Here is a 16,587-nt window from a genome sequence, read left to right on the forward strand (position 1 = left end):
ACAAGAATGGAGCAACTATTAAAAAATGGCGTTTATACCTATCAACAGCTAAACAAGTCATTTAAAAGAGACAGTGAGAGTGATGCTTTCAGGAAAAAAGTTTCTGTTTTTCATGCACAGTTTAGAGTGTTGTTTGATGTAGCTGCCTGCAAGTGCCACCACTCCATCTATAAATGCTCTTTGCAAAACAAAGTGCCAGCAGCGGAAAGGGAGTTTTTGCAAGATCAGCGTACAAATCGGAAAATGATCATAGGTCCGGTGGATAAGAAAACTACCGCTAAGCTGCGTAAACGAGAAGAAAGGAAAGCCATCGAGGATAACAGAGTTAACAAGAGACCAATTAAAGATGTGTTAGCCAGTGGTTCAGTGTGTGCTAGTGACGATGAAACAGTGACAGTGACATAAAAGACGCTGACTTTAGTATACCCGCTTTATCTGCTGATAGATGTACATCGAAAGTCCCACTTATTATTGACAAGAGCAAAGTAAGACGTGAAAGGACGAAAACACAGCGTCAAGTCACAGAGAAAGAATGTCGAGATACAGCCATTGAAGCTTTATTTTTTGACGGCCGCGAAGATAATACTCTTACGATTGAAACTACGAGTGATGGCCGGCAACACCAAAAAGTTGTTAAAGAAAACCATTTATCCCTCGTAAAACAACCCGGTGATGAATATTTTGGTCATGTTGTATCAGAATCTCATGGGGCTGAAGAAGAGTTTAAGTCTATCTGGACTTGTCTTCAAGGCGCTAAAACTCGTGGGATGTGACGGTGCTCCAACAAATACAGGAATACACAACGGCATTATCCGCCGTATGGAAAAGGTACTTGGGCGGCCTCTGCAGTGGGACATTTGTCAATTGCACACTAACGAATTGCCATTGCGTCATTGCGTAATTGAGACAATAGACGATCCAACTACAGGACCTACTGAATTCTCGGGCCCTATTGGAAAATTGCTACAAAACTGTGAAAGTTTGCCCACAAAGAGGTTCAAAGCAATACCCTGTGAGCTTCCTGAAGTTGAGAAAAATAAGCTCAGCACTGACCAACTCTACCTATATGATATGTGCAAAGCCGTATCATGTGGTGTAGTCTATGATGAGCTTGCTAACAAAAAACCTGGGAAGATGCATCACGCAAGATGGCTTACCACAGGTAGCCGTATACTTAGACTATACGTTTCTACTCCAAAACCTTTATCCAATTTGAAGAATCTTACAATGTTCGTGGTGACAGTGTACGCTCCCTCATGGTTCCGTATCAAACGTGAGGGCACTTTAAAAAACGCTTCTAAAATCCTATGGCATACAATGATTGCTTTACGTACTATCCCCAAGCAGTTGAAAGAAGTAGCACAAAAGGTTCTCCAAGATAACGCTTTCCACGCGCACCACGAAAATATTTTGGTGGCAATGTTACACGACGAGAGGATAGAAGTGCGGCAACAAGCAGTTCGTCGAATTTTGCAGGCCCGCAAACGCAGCAACCCTTCTATCGTCCGGAAATTCATCTTACCGATCCTGAATTTCTCTGCAAATGAATATACAGAGATGATCGAATGGCCCGAGGAAAAAATTTCCGAACCACCGATAACCACCAACTTGACGGAAATCGAACTACAACGCATCATAGAAGCTCCGCTTGCCCAAATGCCTGACGTCCGATTAGCCAACGTTGCATCGCATACGCAATCTGTAGAGAGGGTTGTCAAAGAAGTAACAGAGGCTTCGAGTAAAAAATGTGGACACACAGCGCGCGACGGATTCATACGCGTTAGACTCCAAGATCGAAACCTTATGCCCAAGCTTGAAAGCAAAAAAGACTTTAAAACGTAAAACTCGTCCCGCACGAGAGGGTGGTTGGCTGGGTGTGGGACGGGAGGGACTCGAATTACAGCCACCGCCAAGAGGTGAGTCCTGGGCCCTTATGATTCACATATGTAAGTGAAGGTGGCAAAGGGCCGCAAATATCAGAAAATTATTTTTTAAAAATGAAAAAAAAAACTACAAAAACTTTCAATATTAACTTTTTCCACGAAGAAGTGAGTAGGTGGATTTTATGGAATAAGGTCTAATTTGATTACTTTTTTTGACGTTTTGACAGAGTTCTCTAGAACTGGTATAGATTCTATAACAATTTAAACGTGTTTTGGTGGCCATTGAACATTGATTGAACATTGAACATTGATACAGAAAAAAATTACCAAAATTCCAAATTTTCCATACATTTACCTACATTTTTTTTATTTTTGTCGTCAATGCGCAGACGGAAGACATCGTCGCACAGCAATCGTATTTTGCACACGTATTCTGGACATGTGTACACAGCTTTTAAGCCCTATTAGCGTTTCAAAGTCGAAAAAAAATTTTTAATGACCCGCCCTACTGAAGAGCCTGAAGCGGCATTTACCCGTCAGGCCTCAACGCCGGATGCGAGGCGCTGAAGGCGCATCGCTGAAGCCCCAGCGGTCGTCGCAGCACGGAGACGCTCGTTCCGGGTGCGGGTCGGACCCTTAGGAGTCAAAACAAACGCATCCCACTCTGCGTCGGGTCCAATATGCTGAATACGGAAAAAAGAGCAGAGAGAAAGGAGAAAAGGAGAAATTAGGAAAACTTACCCGGAGAAAATTTCCTCACATGTTCAAAGGGATAGGAACGCTTCGATTAACAAGCGGTCGTTCGATGGGCACAAAATACTGGAAATATCGGCACAAAGAGTCACACTGTGGAACATCGAAAACATCAGGTGGCAACGCCGCTTTGGGTCACGGAACGGATAACAACATACAACGGAGAGGACATATCACGGAGATCGAGAAAGTCATCGGGGGAAACATCGGGGGCGGGAATTCAAAAGTCTATGGGGAAACGTCTGGGCGGGAATTCAAAGTCTACGGGGAAAACGTCTGGGGCGGGAGATTCAAAATCTGGAAGGAGGATCGGTGCTGTGGAACTCAAGAAGGAGCTGTGAATGTCGTGGAAACCATCTGGAGGAGTGAGTCGACTAGAAGACTACAAGTAAACGAGAACAAGTACGAGAAGAAGACACACGTCGAGGGAAGGATGTCAGGATGTGGAGTAGACCAAGGTAGAGAGAACAGCGAGTCTCTTTTTCATTTCCGAAGTAACGGAGTTAAATAACTCCCCACAAGTTAGAAAGCAAGCAGAGTAAGCGCATGCAAGCAGTGGCCTGTTACCAGTTAGAGTGGTGCACTCAGCACCAGACAATGACAGGGAGAGTCCGAGAGGGACAGCAATAGAAGAGAACGGCGAAGGGCCGTGTGCAGAAGGAAGTAACGGGACGGCACCGGACTTTGGACCCTGATATTGGTGCCGTTCGCAGAGGGCGAAAGGTCGAACAGTAAAACCGTGGACTTTGGACCAGGAGGCAAGGAGACGCCGATAACTAGCGGAAAATGGGGGCCTATATAAACCGTCCGAGCGCAGGAAGCTGGATCAGTCGATTTCTACCAAGTCAACAAGTAACAGTCATCAAGTGAATCAGTAACCAGTGAAACAACGTGAAGATCGCTACGTCGAGACGTTCGGGACTTAGAGCTAAAGTCTCCGAATTGAGACACAGGTAGCTGATGTCCTTACGGCATCACACGGCTAAGTCCAGGCGCTTTTTCACAACTTCTGTCGCGATTTGAGCTTGGCATCCCACCCGGCGTGTCCGACAAAGTGAACAAATAGCGTCCTTCGACGAAGAACCGTGGGCTCAGAAGGAAAGTTGTCTAAAACTATCTGCCTGCCTACAAGGCAGGAACTGTACAAGGTCCTGGTGTGACTGGCCCGGAAGGACACGCGTTTCTTCAGCTGGTGTCTCGAAAGGCGTATGCGTTGAGAGCACAGCGGTTCACCGCTAAAGTCCCAGAACGGCAGCTTACCGAGTCGCCAACAAGGGCGTCGTGCGACCAGCCTGCGGCAGAGAGGGTAGGGTGGAAGCGTTCGTCTAGAGCGAGACGTTCAACGTGGGAAGGAGACGACGGTAGATCATAGGTCTACAATATCAATACACCACCCCGGCCGAGGGTCAAGTCGGCGAATAAAAGATCACTGTATACTCCCAATCCTTCTGTGCGTTTTCACTGATCAACAGGGCGGTCACGTATATATAAATTTGGTGGGACGAACACTTACATCTTCTGAGCTAGCCGCACGACATTCGTTGCGAGCAGATAACAAAAAAAATCAGTTCGTTACAATAATCTTATAAAAAAATCAACGAGTAATATACCGACCGCACACAGTGTAACGGAGCTAAGTGCCGAGAGAAGTACAGCGAAAAATATCTAAATTGGGTTTTTATATTTAGGAGAGCTAACGCTCAAGCTCAAGCGTATCGAAAAAACGAACAAACGTTTTTTAACTAACTGCTGTTACGCTATATCAACAAAATCGGTCACAGTGGTGATTCGATAGAAATTCAGGTTACCTTTACTAGATTAGGCTAGGCATTGATTCTTAGGTTTAAGCCAATCGTATTTACATCCGTTATTTTTACACGCCTCACACTGGGGTGAAAGACCCCAAATGTGACGAGTAATCAGCCGACCACAAAATTCTAACATGTTATAAGTTTTTATTTTGTATTTGAGCAATAAAATTTAATAAAAATACATTTGGACTTTCCGTAAAGTACTTTTTTATAATAATTATTTTCCTTCAGAAAAGTTTTCAAAAATTTGGGTATTTGAAAAAATAATGTCCGTAACATGAGAGCTCGGAGTGTGAGAAATATATGCTTTTGGACTTTAAGAACAATATAGTGCTCCGTAACCTACAGCACCACAAGAAACACTAAAGGTTACGGAGCCACTGTCAAATTAATATTGAGGTTAATAACTTGTTAGATTACTGAATGTCCCATCCTTAAGATAAAGTGATTTTCAGTTTTCAGTGTATTTTTATGAATTTATTTATGTTGTCGGAACTTCAGATTTAGCTTTTCAATCAAACATTATTATAGCATCTATATAAAGAAACCTATCCTTATAGCAAGTAAAGTTAAAGAATTATCTATTTCTAGTGAAATAACCTATCCATGACCGATAAAAGAAATGTAACTTCTTTTTTTTTTAGTTTTTGTAACAAATTCTTGTGCACATAATTGTGATTCAGAATTGCAATTCGGAATTCATACTGCATGGACAACAAGGTCGAACGGTAATAAGGCGGAGTTCGGAACCGCACAAACAGGACTCACCGTGAACTAACAGTGCAACAGTGGTCCTTGGGCGGCGCAAGCGCAGATCAGCCCAAAGTAATAGTTCGAGAATCAAAGCGAGAGCGTGTATGCGAGATCAGTAGCAAGTTAATCAAGTGACGAGAGCCCGGAGATCAGTCAAGATTTAATATTCCAGGGGGGCCTCATTCATAGCCATACTAAGTGAAGAAAACTTTTGTAAGTCAAAGTTCAACAGCAACTCCATGAGCCTTAGTGGGCCATCATCAGAGAAAGTCCCAACAAATTTCGACGAAGAAGAAATAACCAAAGCTCTTGGATTGTCAAGTCTATCGATATGATTTAACATTTGACGACATCACCACCAAGCGATCAGTCTTAGCAACTATCGCAAGAGTCTTTGACGCATTAAAGTTACTCAGTCCAGTAACTATATTTTTGCAAGTGGTTAAGACATTCTCAAACTTGAATGGGACGATCTACTCGCTGAAGCACACAATTTATTGTGGATCAAGCTGAGGAATGATCTTAAGAACGTCTTTTTGCTATTTCAGGAGTGGATTTCTGGGGCCCATTCTATACGGCGCTTTGCGTTGCTTCGCCACGAAAGCGGTACATATAGAAATGGTATTCGACCTCTCAACGAATGCATTTTTATCAAGTCTTCATAGGATTATTGGGCGCCGAGAGCTACCCTCTAAACTTTATTGCGATAAGGCCACTAATTTTTTGGGTGCCTCAAGAAAAATGGACGAATTTAAGCCAGATATCTTCAACACGGGTGTCACCTACATGCTTCATTCATACAGAACATTCAAGACGTTCGATTTTTGTTTCATCCCGCCCAGAGCTCCACACTTTGGAGGGCTTTGGGAAGCAGTCGGCCAAAACTTTGCTAATAAAGAATATGCCGGAGGCCAATCTCGCTTAAGAAGAACTCGAGACCACTTTCATTAAAGTAGATGCAGACCCCAACTCGAGGCCCGTTGCTCCGCAATCAGATGATCCCAACGATAGAAACACTCTTACCCCGTCATATTTCCTAATTGGGTCATCCCTTCTGGCTGCTTCTGAAGAACGAATCAAGGGTTCGCAGACTGCTTCCCAATTAACATTATTGGATAGATGGCAAAGGGTTACATTTGTAAAGCAGCAATTCTTCGAATGCGGCAACGAGACTATATACACTCCCAACAAAGTCGAGCAAAAAGGACGACGTCCCATGTCAACATCTGGACTGGTTTGATGTAGGGTGTGTATATAGTCTCGTTGCCACATTGGAACCTAGCTCGCGTCACTGCGACCATTCCTTGGAAAGGATGGGAGAACTCGTGTTGTGGATCTTAAAACTTCTAGCGGATCATTGCGTCGTCCTGTACACAAGATTGCTCCTCTACCTTTGAAATAGTGGACTTTAAGAACAATATAATGCTCTGTGATACCATCTTCAAGATAAAGTTGTAAAATTATTTTAATTTTTCAGACGTGTATGTTTTAAGAATTTATTTATGTTGTCGGAACTTCAGTTTTATCTTTTCAATCAAACTTTGTCGAGCTCTAGCATCCATATACGAAAACCTATCCTTATAGCACGTAAAGTAAAAGAATGTTCTATTTCTAGTGAAATAAGCTATCCATTTAATTAAATTTTTTGTTTATGTTACCCTTGCAGAGGGTATTATAATTTCAGTCAGAAGTTTGCAACGCAGAGAAGGAGACATTTCCGACCCTATAAAGTAGATATATTCTTGATGCCTAGTGATGCTCTAGGCGAGTCGATCTAGCCATGTCCGTCTGTCCTTCTGTCTGTCCGTCCGTTTCTACGCAAACTAGTCTCTCAGTTTTAAAGCTATCTGCATGAAACTTTCCCAAACGTTGTCTTTCTATTGCAGGTAGTATATAAGTCGGAACATGCCGGATCAGACGACTATAGCATATAGCTTCCATAGGAACAATCGAAAAAATAAATAAAACAATATTATAATTTTACCGTTTTTTAATTTTTTTTTAGTTCTTCGACATTTAGTAATGGTTAAATATTTCAGAATTACGGTTTAAATTTCATTAAAATCGGACGACTATATCATATAGCTCCCATAGAAATAATAAAAATATATAAAATAACTATCTAATAATTGAGCTGAAAATCATCATAGCTTCAATATGTTTAGACATATACGCAAGTAAATCATAGTTTTAATGTTTTCAAAAATATTTAATTCTTGAAATAGCTGGAAGGGTATATGAAGTTAGGCTTGCCGAAGTTTGCTTTCTTTCTTGTTTTTTTTTTATTTGAATACAAAAAAATGCATTTTTTTTATCATCATTCAACATCCGAATCGGAATCAACGCTTTTTTTAATAAAATTTATGGCTGAGCAAACACCAATACCATGTGAGGAGTCTTAAAACTCCCCACAAATCTCGGTGCAGGAGAGCTGCATAGCAACAGCGGAGGAGACGAGATTGCCTGAGGAGTCAAGGGCAGCCAGGTGAAACTGTCAACAACGGATCTTGGACACTAGCGAAGCACAAACACCGTGATCTAACCGAGCTGGACATTGGACCCTCTTCAGGCTCAAGGCCAGCAAGGTCGAACGGTCATAAGGAGGACTTCGGACCAGCACAAAGAGGACACACCGTGAACTAACAGTGCAACAGTGGTCCTTGGACCCGATCATGCGAGCTGCAGAAGAAGGATAAGGACCATCACAGGCTATAAAAGGGCGGCGCATGCGCAGCTCAACCCGAATTAATAGTGCGAGAACCAAAGCGAGTGCGTGTACGCGAGACCAGTAGAAAGTTAATCAAGTGCCAAGTGCCAGGATAAAGATCGCAAAGTCGAGACGCCAAACGACGAGAAGTCTACAAGACCGAGAATACAACCCTAAGATCCAAGGGGTGCTAGGTCGTGGGTAAATCGAGCTCAAGGAGTCCATGGCGTCTGCGATAAAGGTGGCTGAGCTGAGAAGCGGAACCTTGTTCTACCTGCTAGGCGACACACCTTGCCGGTTCCAATGCACAGTGGTCGGTTCCATAGGCCACAAATAAAAAAATCAAAGTCAAAATTTTAATTTTAAATTTACCAATTCTTATTTATAATTGGTAGCTATTTGAATTTATTCATCTTTTTGTTTTGCTCTATCTGTCCTCTTCAAGAATAGCATCGAAAGAGAGAGCATGATATTCTTTGGGTATTCAAGCGTAAGCAACGTGCAAGGGAAGCTCTCCTTAAAAAGTGTTTTAAGCTTATTAGAAACAAGTTTTAGTACAATGAAATTGCTTTGTGTTGTGTTTTGTGTAAATCAATATTGTAGTTAGTACATCATTGTGAGCTTTCTTGGTTTGTCTTTTCTGTGTTTGGTTAGAGTTTTAGTTGTGATGGCATTCTTTGGCACAAACAAATCTTTTTGTATAATATTCTTAAGCATTTTAAGAATATAAGAATGTTTAATTCAAGTGCCGAAAGTTGCCGAACGGCTTGCAATTATACTAAAATGTAAACTAACCTCAATTTTTAGAAAAAGACATGCTTGCCGTTTGTTGGTTTGTATTGTCGTTTTTTGTTATTTTTGTGTTATGTTTTGTGTTTATATTCTTTTCTTTAAAATAATACCTTATAATTGCCTTGGGAGTGCCAAGGAAAGGTATATGATATAGTTGTCCGATTTCAATAATATTAAAACCGAAACTCGGAAATATTAAACTATTACTAAATCATAAAAAACTAAAAAAAAATGTAAAAACAAAAAAAAGTTATAATTTTTTTTTTCATTTTTTTCCCGATTGTTCCTATGAAAGCTATAGGATAAAGTGGTACGATCTGGCCAATTCTTGTCCTTTGTATTTATAACAATTTTCTAGATTTTTGTACAAGTTACAAAGGGATAGCCCTTCTAGAAGTATTTATATCCGCGGCTACCATACAAGACCGACCACTGTGCAATGGTGAGGTTCGCATAACATCCAGAGTCGCGGTGGAGCCGTCACGATTCAGGACAAGCAAACAGTCAATGACAAGGAGCGACGCCACACAGGACAGCGACGAAAATCACAAGTAGCGGAAGAGCCGCGAGGCTATATTTAAGAGACATAATAAAACTTTAGCGATCCCAACACATCTTTTAGTCAAAGGCAATATCCCAGTATAAATTTGGTGGAAGGATCCCACAACCTTTCTGAGCTATCCGCACCTTTACGTAGCAGGCGAGAAATAAGAAATTAAAACTTTACAACCAACAATGCAATAAAACACAAATACATTGGTGCAAAAGTTTTTTTTTTTTCAACACGTAACACTGAAAAAAATTATTGTGACAGTTTTAATGTGAAAAAATATTAAACAAATAATAAATATTAAACTTAATAAATAAAAAATTAAATAAAATCATCGCTGCAAAGTCGACCATTCTGCGATGAGCAGATCTAGCCTTCGGATTAGCGCGGATAACGGTGAGTCCTATGCAGAAAAAGATAAATATTTGCTGGAATTGTTACCCTAATTTTTACACAAGCTCGTTAAAAGAGGGGAGGAGAAGACTAAAAAAATGTTCTCAAATATTGTTTTCGGGTTTCCAAATTTTTCCAACATTAAGTGGTACACTTTTAAAAACTTTATCAGCCTTTTGCAAAAATGGTTCTCAACAACTAAAAGGTATTCCTTCCAAAAACATATTGATCCTGCAAACCGACATGATTGCTGTTTACACACTGAACGAACCATGTTTTCACTCATATGTTACCGATGAATACATGCCATACATAGTTTTACTCCACAGAAGATGTAACTTGCTGATAAATAGGGTGTTACAAAAGCAGTTAGTTTAAAACACAAATTAAGACTACAACATGTATTCACAGGTATCGATTTTGAGCATTCAGTTTTGCCGCTACGCTATATCAACAAAATCGGATACAGTGCGTTTAATGATTTGGTTTGGTATTACAAACTACGTGTAAAACGACCTTAAAAGACATATGCGTCCATCTTTGTACATATAGAGGTGGTAACCGAACTCTCAACGAATGCATTTCTATCATGTCTTCGAAGGTTTATTGGGCGCCGAGGGTTACCCTTTAAACTATATTGCGATAAAGACACTAATTTTTTGAGTGCCTCAAGAAAAACAGACCAATTTAAGCCAGATATCTTCAACACGGATGCCATCCACATGCTTCATTCATTCAGTGCATTCAAGACGTTCGATTTCTGTTTCATCCCGCCCAGAGCACCACACTTTGGAGGTGAAAATTGAATACTAGTTTGTATTAACGAACGCGAAAATTGTGTGACTGCAGTAGGATTCGGCGGATTTATTTGCGATAATAACTTGTGTAAAAGCTAGCGAAATTGCGACAACGTAAGGGAGTGGTTTCGATGGAGTTCAAATGATATCTCAATTTAATATTCCAATAATTTCTCTTATAACCTAACTTATGGTAAGGTGGCGAGAGACGGGGCGAATGCGCAAGAGCGAACAAACGAAAGCTTTATTGGCTTTCGCTCTCGCCCTACAACTAGTGAGGTCAATTTAAATAACAGCGCCAAGTGCGCAAACACCGCCCCCTCTGAAGGTTCGACGTCCTTTATCTCAGATCGGGCAACAGGGCCAGTCGGTGGCTGATCGCCGATACTTCCCCTCCTGCGTCCCGACGTCGGCCACGCGAACCTTGCTATCGGCGCCGGTTTGCACCGCTACCACACGGCCTATCCCCCACTGCAGGGACGGAAGGTTGTCTTCGGCGACGACGACGAGCGCTCCCACGAAGATGTTGGGCTCCCCCTGGTGCCACTTGGACCGCTGCTGGAGGCTGGAGATGTGCTCCATCGCTGCCAAAACCTGTGCCTGAGAGACGAGACACCTCGCCATCGTCGCAAGCAGGTCAGGCTGATCTGGTCCGGAAGAGGGCCGCCGATGAGCAGATGACCGGGGGTCAAGGCTTCGCCGTCGTTCGGGTCGCTGCTTAGAGCTCCGAGGGGCCTGGAGCTGGGCACGGCCTCCACACTGGTGAGGAGAGTTCCGAGCTCTTCCGCGGACAAGAGTTCTGGGCCTACCGTCCGAACTAACAGTTGCTTTGTGGACATCACCGCCCCCCTGCTACTTCAGACAAGCTCGGAACTCCCTCATGTGCCGATCTGCGCCAACAAAGTTGGTGGCGTTGTCGCACCACACCGTCTCCAGAATCCCGCGACGACTCACGAACCTTTGAAATGCCAACAAGAACGCATCAGTGGTTAGGTCAATCTAATTTATTTTCCTGGAGAAAAGGGTTTAGCTTTTGAATATTCGTTGCTACCGGTTTATATTTCCAAGTTTTACTTACGTCGTCCCTGTATTCGTGAAATTGGATAACTTCGACAATTTTATCAAAAGCGAAATCCAGTTCTCTTCGCGAAATACTTTTTTCAAAAGGCTTCGACTTTTTTCTGCAACTTTGAATAAAATGGAAAACCCACATGAACACTCTCAGAAGCTTCAGGTGCGGCGAAATGGACTCTGATTTCTGAAGCAAATAATTTGGCTCTGGGCTGACTACGAGAGCTAGTGCCGATTTGCGAAGCTCCATCGACACTACATCAGCCGGCAGGTATGGTATTTACAGGCCAATTATTTTCTGAGTCGAGCAAGAACGAATGCCCACCGAACCAAATGGACGTTGTAATCTCCTATACGTCACATCCTGGGACACTATTTCTGCTGGGTTGACTTTCGTGGGAACGTGTCTCCAAATTGCTTTCTCCGACCACTCCAGAATTCTGCAACCCGGTTCGAAACAAAAACCGACAACAACGGAGACGGGTTTTGATCCAGTGTAATGTGGTCTCTGAGTCTGTCCACAGGAAAACATTCTCAATAGCCTGACACGATTATAGAGAACTGCTAAAAGGTGAGCTTCACACAGCTCAAGGCGGGCGCAAAGTTTTCGCCTTGAGGGGAGCTACTTTCGATTTGGCGGTCAATAAAGACACTTTTAAACCTTCAGCAGTTTGAGTACGAACGTAGATGCGCGCTCCATACGATAGCATGGAAGCGTCAGCGAAACCATGTATTTGAATCGAGACTTGTGGATCTGTGTTGACGAATCTCGATACCTTAATTTTCGGCAGCTGCAGAAGCGTCGCTTTAAACGTCTCTCACAATGTAAGCAACTGCATCGTTAGCGACTTGTCCCAATCTTATTTTCGAAGCCACAGTTCCTGCAACAACATCTTTGCCTTTGTGGCCATAAGACACAAGAGGCCAGGTAAGTCGAAAAGTCAAGCAGTCACCGACAAAATATTTCACTTTGTCGCGCGAAGATCCAGGAAAGAGTCATCCAACCGAAATTGAAAGTAATCTTTAACCGGTAACCAAACCACGCCAAGGGTCTTAGTTTAGGTCTGAGTCTGCCATAAGTGGGATTACAGCGCTATCAGATGCGCTATCTGGGCAGTTTGAAAACCACTTTGCCAATTGCAAACCTGCCTCTTGCAAGACCTGAAAACTTCGTCTCCAAGACTTTGCAGGTCCTCAACGCATCCGGCGCCAGGTGACAAATCGTCAACATAAAAATCATTCTGAATAACCTTTGCGGCTTTTGGATGAGTTGCTTTCGCCATCTCTCCTAGCCGATATATACACCGAATCGCCGAAAATGAAGGCTTGGAAATTTTTTGCAAATTTAAAAGTGTCGATATGTTATCAAAAAAAAAATAACACAATCATTATCGTACACCCGCTTCAGGCTTCGAAAAGGCTTATAAAATTTTTAAATTCGGAGTGTTTTTGGCTAAAAGTTGGGAGAGCAACGCTCGGTAGGCGGCATTAAGGCCGGGTTTTAATATTTTTATATAAGCCCGCGACAGTATTATGGCGCACGCACGCAGTGTAGGGGAGCTAACGCTCAAGCTCAAGCGTACCGAAAAAAACGAACAAACGTTTAAGCAGACCGAAAATTGCTGCAGCGATCGAGTACGAAAACGACCAAAGATGACTCGAAATAGCGGCAGCGGTATCGGTGTGCGTGTGTATCTGTTGGCGGCTATCGCCACTAATCCTAGGCAAATGCTAATGGAGAATGATACACTTACCGATAACAATGAGCAACGAATATATAAGCCTGATGCCGAAAGGCGCGGGAAAATTATGAAAATCGAAAATTTGTAGACAAACTGACAAAGGTTTTTTTCTTCTTGGTTAGAATGCTCACTATCTACCGATTTTTACACGAATGCAAAAAGTTGAAGGATGGGCCAAAACACAATTTACAAAACACCTCAGATTAAGTTTCAACTTTTAGCACTCTATACCTGGTTGGCGACTCGACAATTGCAACTTCCATTTTTAAATCCATATTCCAGCGGCAGCAGGCAAAATAAACAAATAAAGTAGCAGCGGAGACGAAGAATTGGCTTGGGCAACAATGCATACAGAGTACACACTGTACCATCGGCAACAATGTAAGCCAAATCTGCGGGATCAACACTCTTCAAGTGCAAACTTAATTTAACCACACACGCTATCAGCGAGTGATAGGTCGCGCCAGCTTATTCCCACAGTTGGCGACTGCAACAATTATACCCATGTATGCACATAACATTTCTTTTTTCTCTTTCTCTCTGTGAGCGCCGCTCTCGGACATAAACATAAACTAAAAAATAAGCCGGCTGCGCAGCAGATAGAACTAAGCTAAGCTAAGAACAGAGGCCGAGCACTCAAGAAATAACACCGAAACGATTAACATAATAAAGAGCTAATAATAATAAAATATCAAAAGTGCATTTTAAATTTTATGTTAATATGACAACTCTCGATGAACCCTGCAAAATAGAAGCCACCGGCCAACATCGCTTAAGAAGATGACTGCTAATCATAATTTAGCGAATTGATTCAAATATTTTCGGCTGAGCCACAAAACATCTATACATCTCCGAAGAAGATAAATTGAACGGTACAGGATGGGGAGTAGAGTGCGATAATGGGTAGACGCGGAGGTGTGAACAATAAAATCAAGAAAAGGGTAGTGCACATAAAGTGATTACTCTACAGCAGTTCAACACCTATAGCGTGGGCTACAGCCCAAAAATTACAAGCCGAACTCGATTTTCTAAAATCGAGTCTCGAACAAAAAAAAACCCGAAAATCGCAACTCACTCACAACAAAGAAAATACCAGTTATAAATAAAAAAATATTAACGAAACCTCCATCCCCAATAGAAGTGCCCAAAGATTGGAAAGAGTGCCCTGCTGACAGCCTGGACCCCTAGGCAGCGTTCACTGCCAGTACACATGCCACAGACCGGCGACGTCTAACTGATGACTGAAGAAATGGGCCAGGATACAACACAACATGCGCGGGAGGCACACCGCACCTTACGCCATCGAGGAAGCACCAGCGTGCCAGAGTTCGGCGACGCCCAACCGAATGGGGAGGGTCCCGTAATTCCAGAATTTTTTAGTAATATAAGTATATAATATGCATTTGTAAAATTGAGCAGAACTCTCTCTCTGTCCAATTAAAAGTAAAGCTATACAAAAATAGGCAGTAAAATTGTAAAATTAAAAATTAAAAAACAAAAATTAAATTCTAAAAACAAAAAAAAACAAAAATTTTTTTGAAAATTTTGAAAACAAATAAGTAATGAGAATAAATGGTATAAGTAAAATTTATATACCAGATAATGAAACGCCAGATATAACAACCAAGAGATAAAATTTAATGTCATTCCAAAAAATAGACACCAAAACAGTGGAATCCACATTTGCACATTAAAAAAGTACATTTGCATTAATAATGTAGAATATAATAATGTTGACATGTATCTTACAAATTATATGATAATTGTAGCTATTCTGTGCGGAAATTTGATTTCAAAATTATATTTGCTTAACAATAAATGCCTGAAAAAAAGAATCCAAATTTGATTTGCAAATTATATTTGTTTAACAATAAATGCCTGATAAATAGAATCCAAAGCAAAGCTAATGATTTAGACAAAATCTAAAAAAAAATATATCAGAGAAAAACAGCAATTATTATTATCATTATAAAAAAAAAAATTGTATGTGCGATTTTTGATAAAAATAAATGACACAATAAAATTAAATATTCACTTAATCTTAAAAATGGCTAAAGAATGACCACCCTAAAAACAATTGAAGAAGTTTATGTCAGGGATGCCTATTTTGCAGAAAGAATTCAGCAATTATTCTCAATTATTCCAATAGGCATATATGAATTAGAAATTAAATATTTGGAAACCTTCAATTTAGAATCCTCACCTTTAATACATTGCACTAAAACACAAACAGCAATCGTATTGTGAAATCAGTTGTAAATGGCCACCCAATTTTAGGTTAAACCCTTTTATTTTTAGTTTTAAAAAATATAATAATGGAATGGGAGGAACTACGTAAAAAATTAAGAGAAGAAAAAAATATTTTTGATAGATCTTATAAGTCTTTGACGAAAAATAGGCCGATTCAGAAAAAAACCATAAACAAACATGCAGAAATAAAATTAACTTGCTTCAACAAAGCTCGTTTACTAATATATGACCAACAAGACAAGTTAGAAAAAGCACATCGGTCCCAAGCATCTAAATTTTTGATCAAATTTGATAAATATAAAATAAAAATATAGTTTTGGATACAACAGTTCCGACTATCCTAATCTCACAACTGACATTAGAACATGAACAATAGAGTAGCAGAAAATAAACCTTGCATAATGGCCAACGAAGCAGCCGCCCAAAGGGCGTACATCAAAGATAATTCAAATGCAGTACCTGAATACGATGGAAGAAAAATAAATCTCCAGCGATTCATAACTGCAATAAAAAATACGAACAAATGGCTATAGAAGTAATTAAATCCAAAATAATTGGGTCAACGCTTTACAAGGTCCAAAATGAGCTTACAATTGATTCAATAATGACTAAACTTCAAAGCACAATTGTTGGCGAAACCTTAGAGGTACTAAAAGCTAATATGGCAAATATCTACAAAAGAGGAAAAACAGCCACTCAATTTACAAACGAACTTGATAACCTTCGTAAAATACTAGAAGCATCTTATATCGACGAAGGACTAAATGCAGAACAGGATGACAAAATCAGCACAAAAGAAGCAATATCTACTTTGATAAAGAATTGCGAAAGCAGAAAAACCAAAACAATTTTGGAAGCTAGCTCATTCAATAATATAAATGACGCTATAACTAAATAAATTCACTGCAGTACCCAACAAACAAATAACAACAGTGTAATGTATGCGAACAACCGAGGTAGTTATTATAGAGGTAGAGGAAACTCTTACGCGATAGAACTAACTTCTACCAGGGAAATTATCGCGGTAGAGGCCAATATTAGCAATATAAAAATATTCGAGGAAATTATGGTCAAGGCCAATATCA

This window comes from Drosophila gunungcola, unplaced genomic scaffold, assembly GCF_025200985.1.
Source record: "Drosophila gunungcola strain Sukarami unplaced genomic scaffold, Dgunungcola_SK_2 000054F, whole genome shotgun sequence".
NCBI lineage: Eukaryota > Metazoa > Arthropoda > Insecta > Diptera > Drosophilidae > Drosophila > Drosophila gunungcola.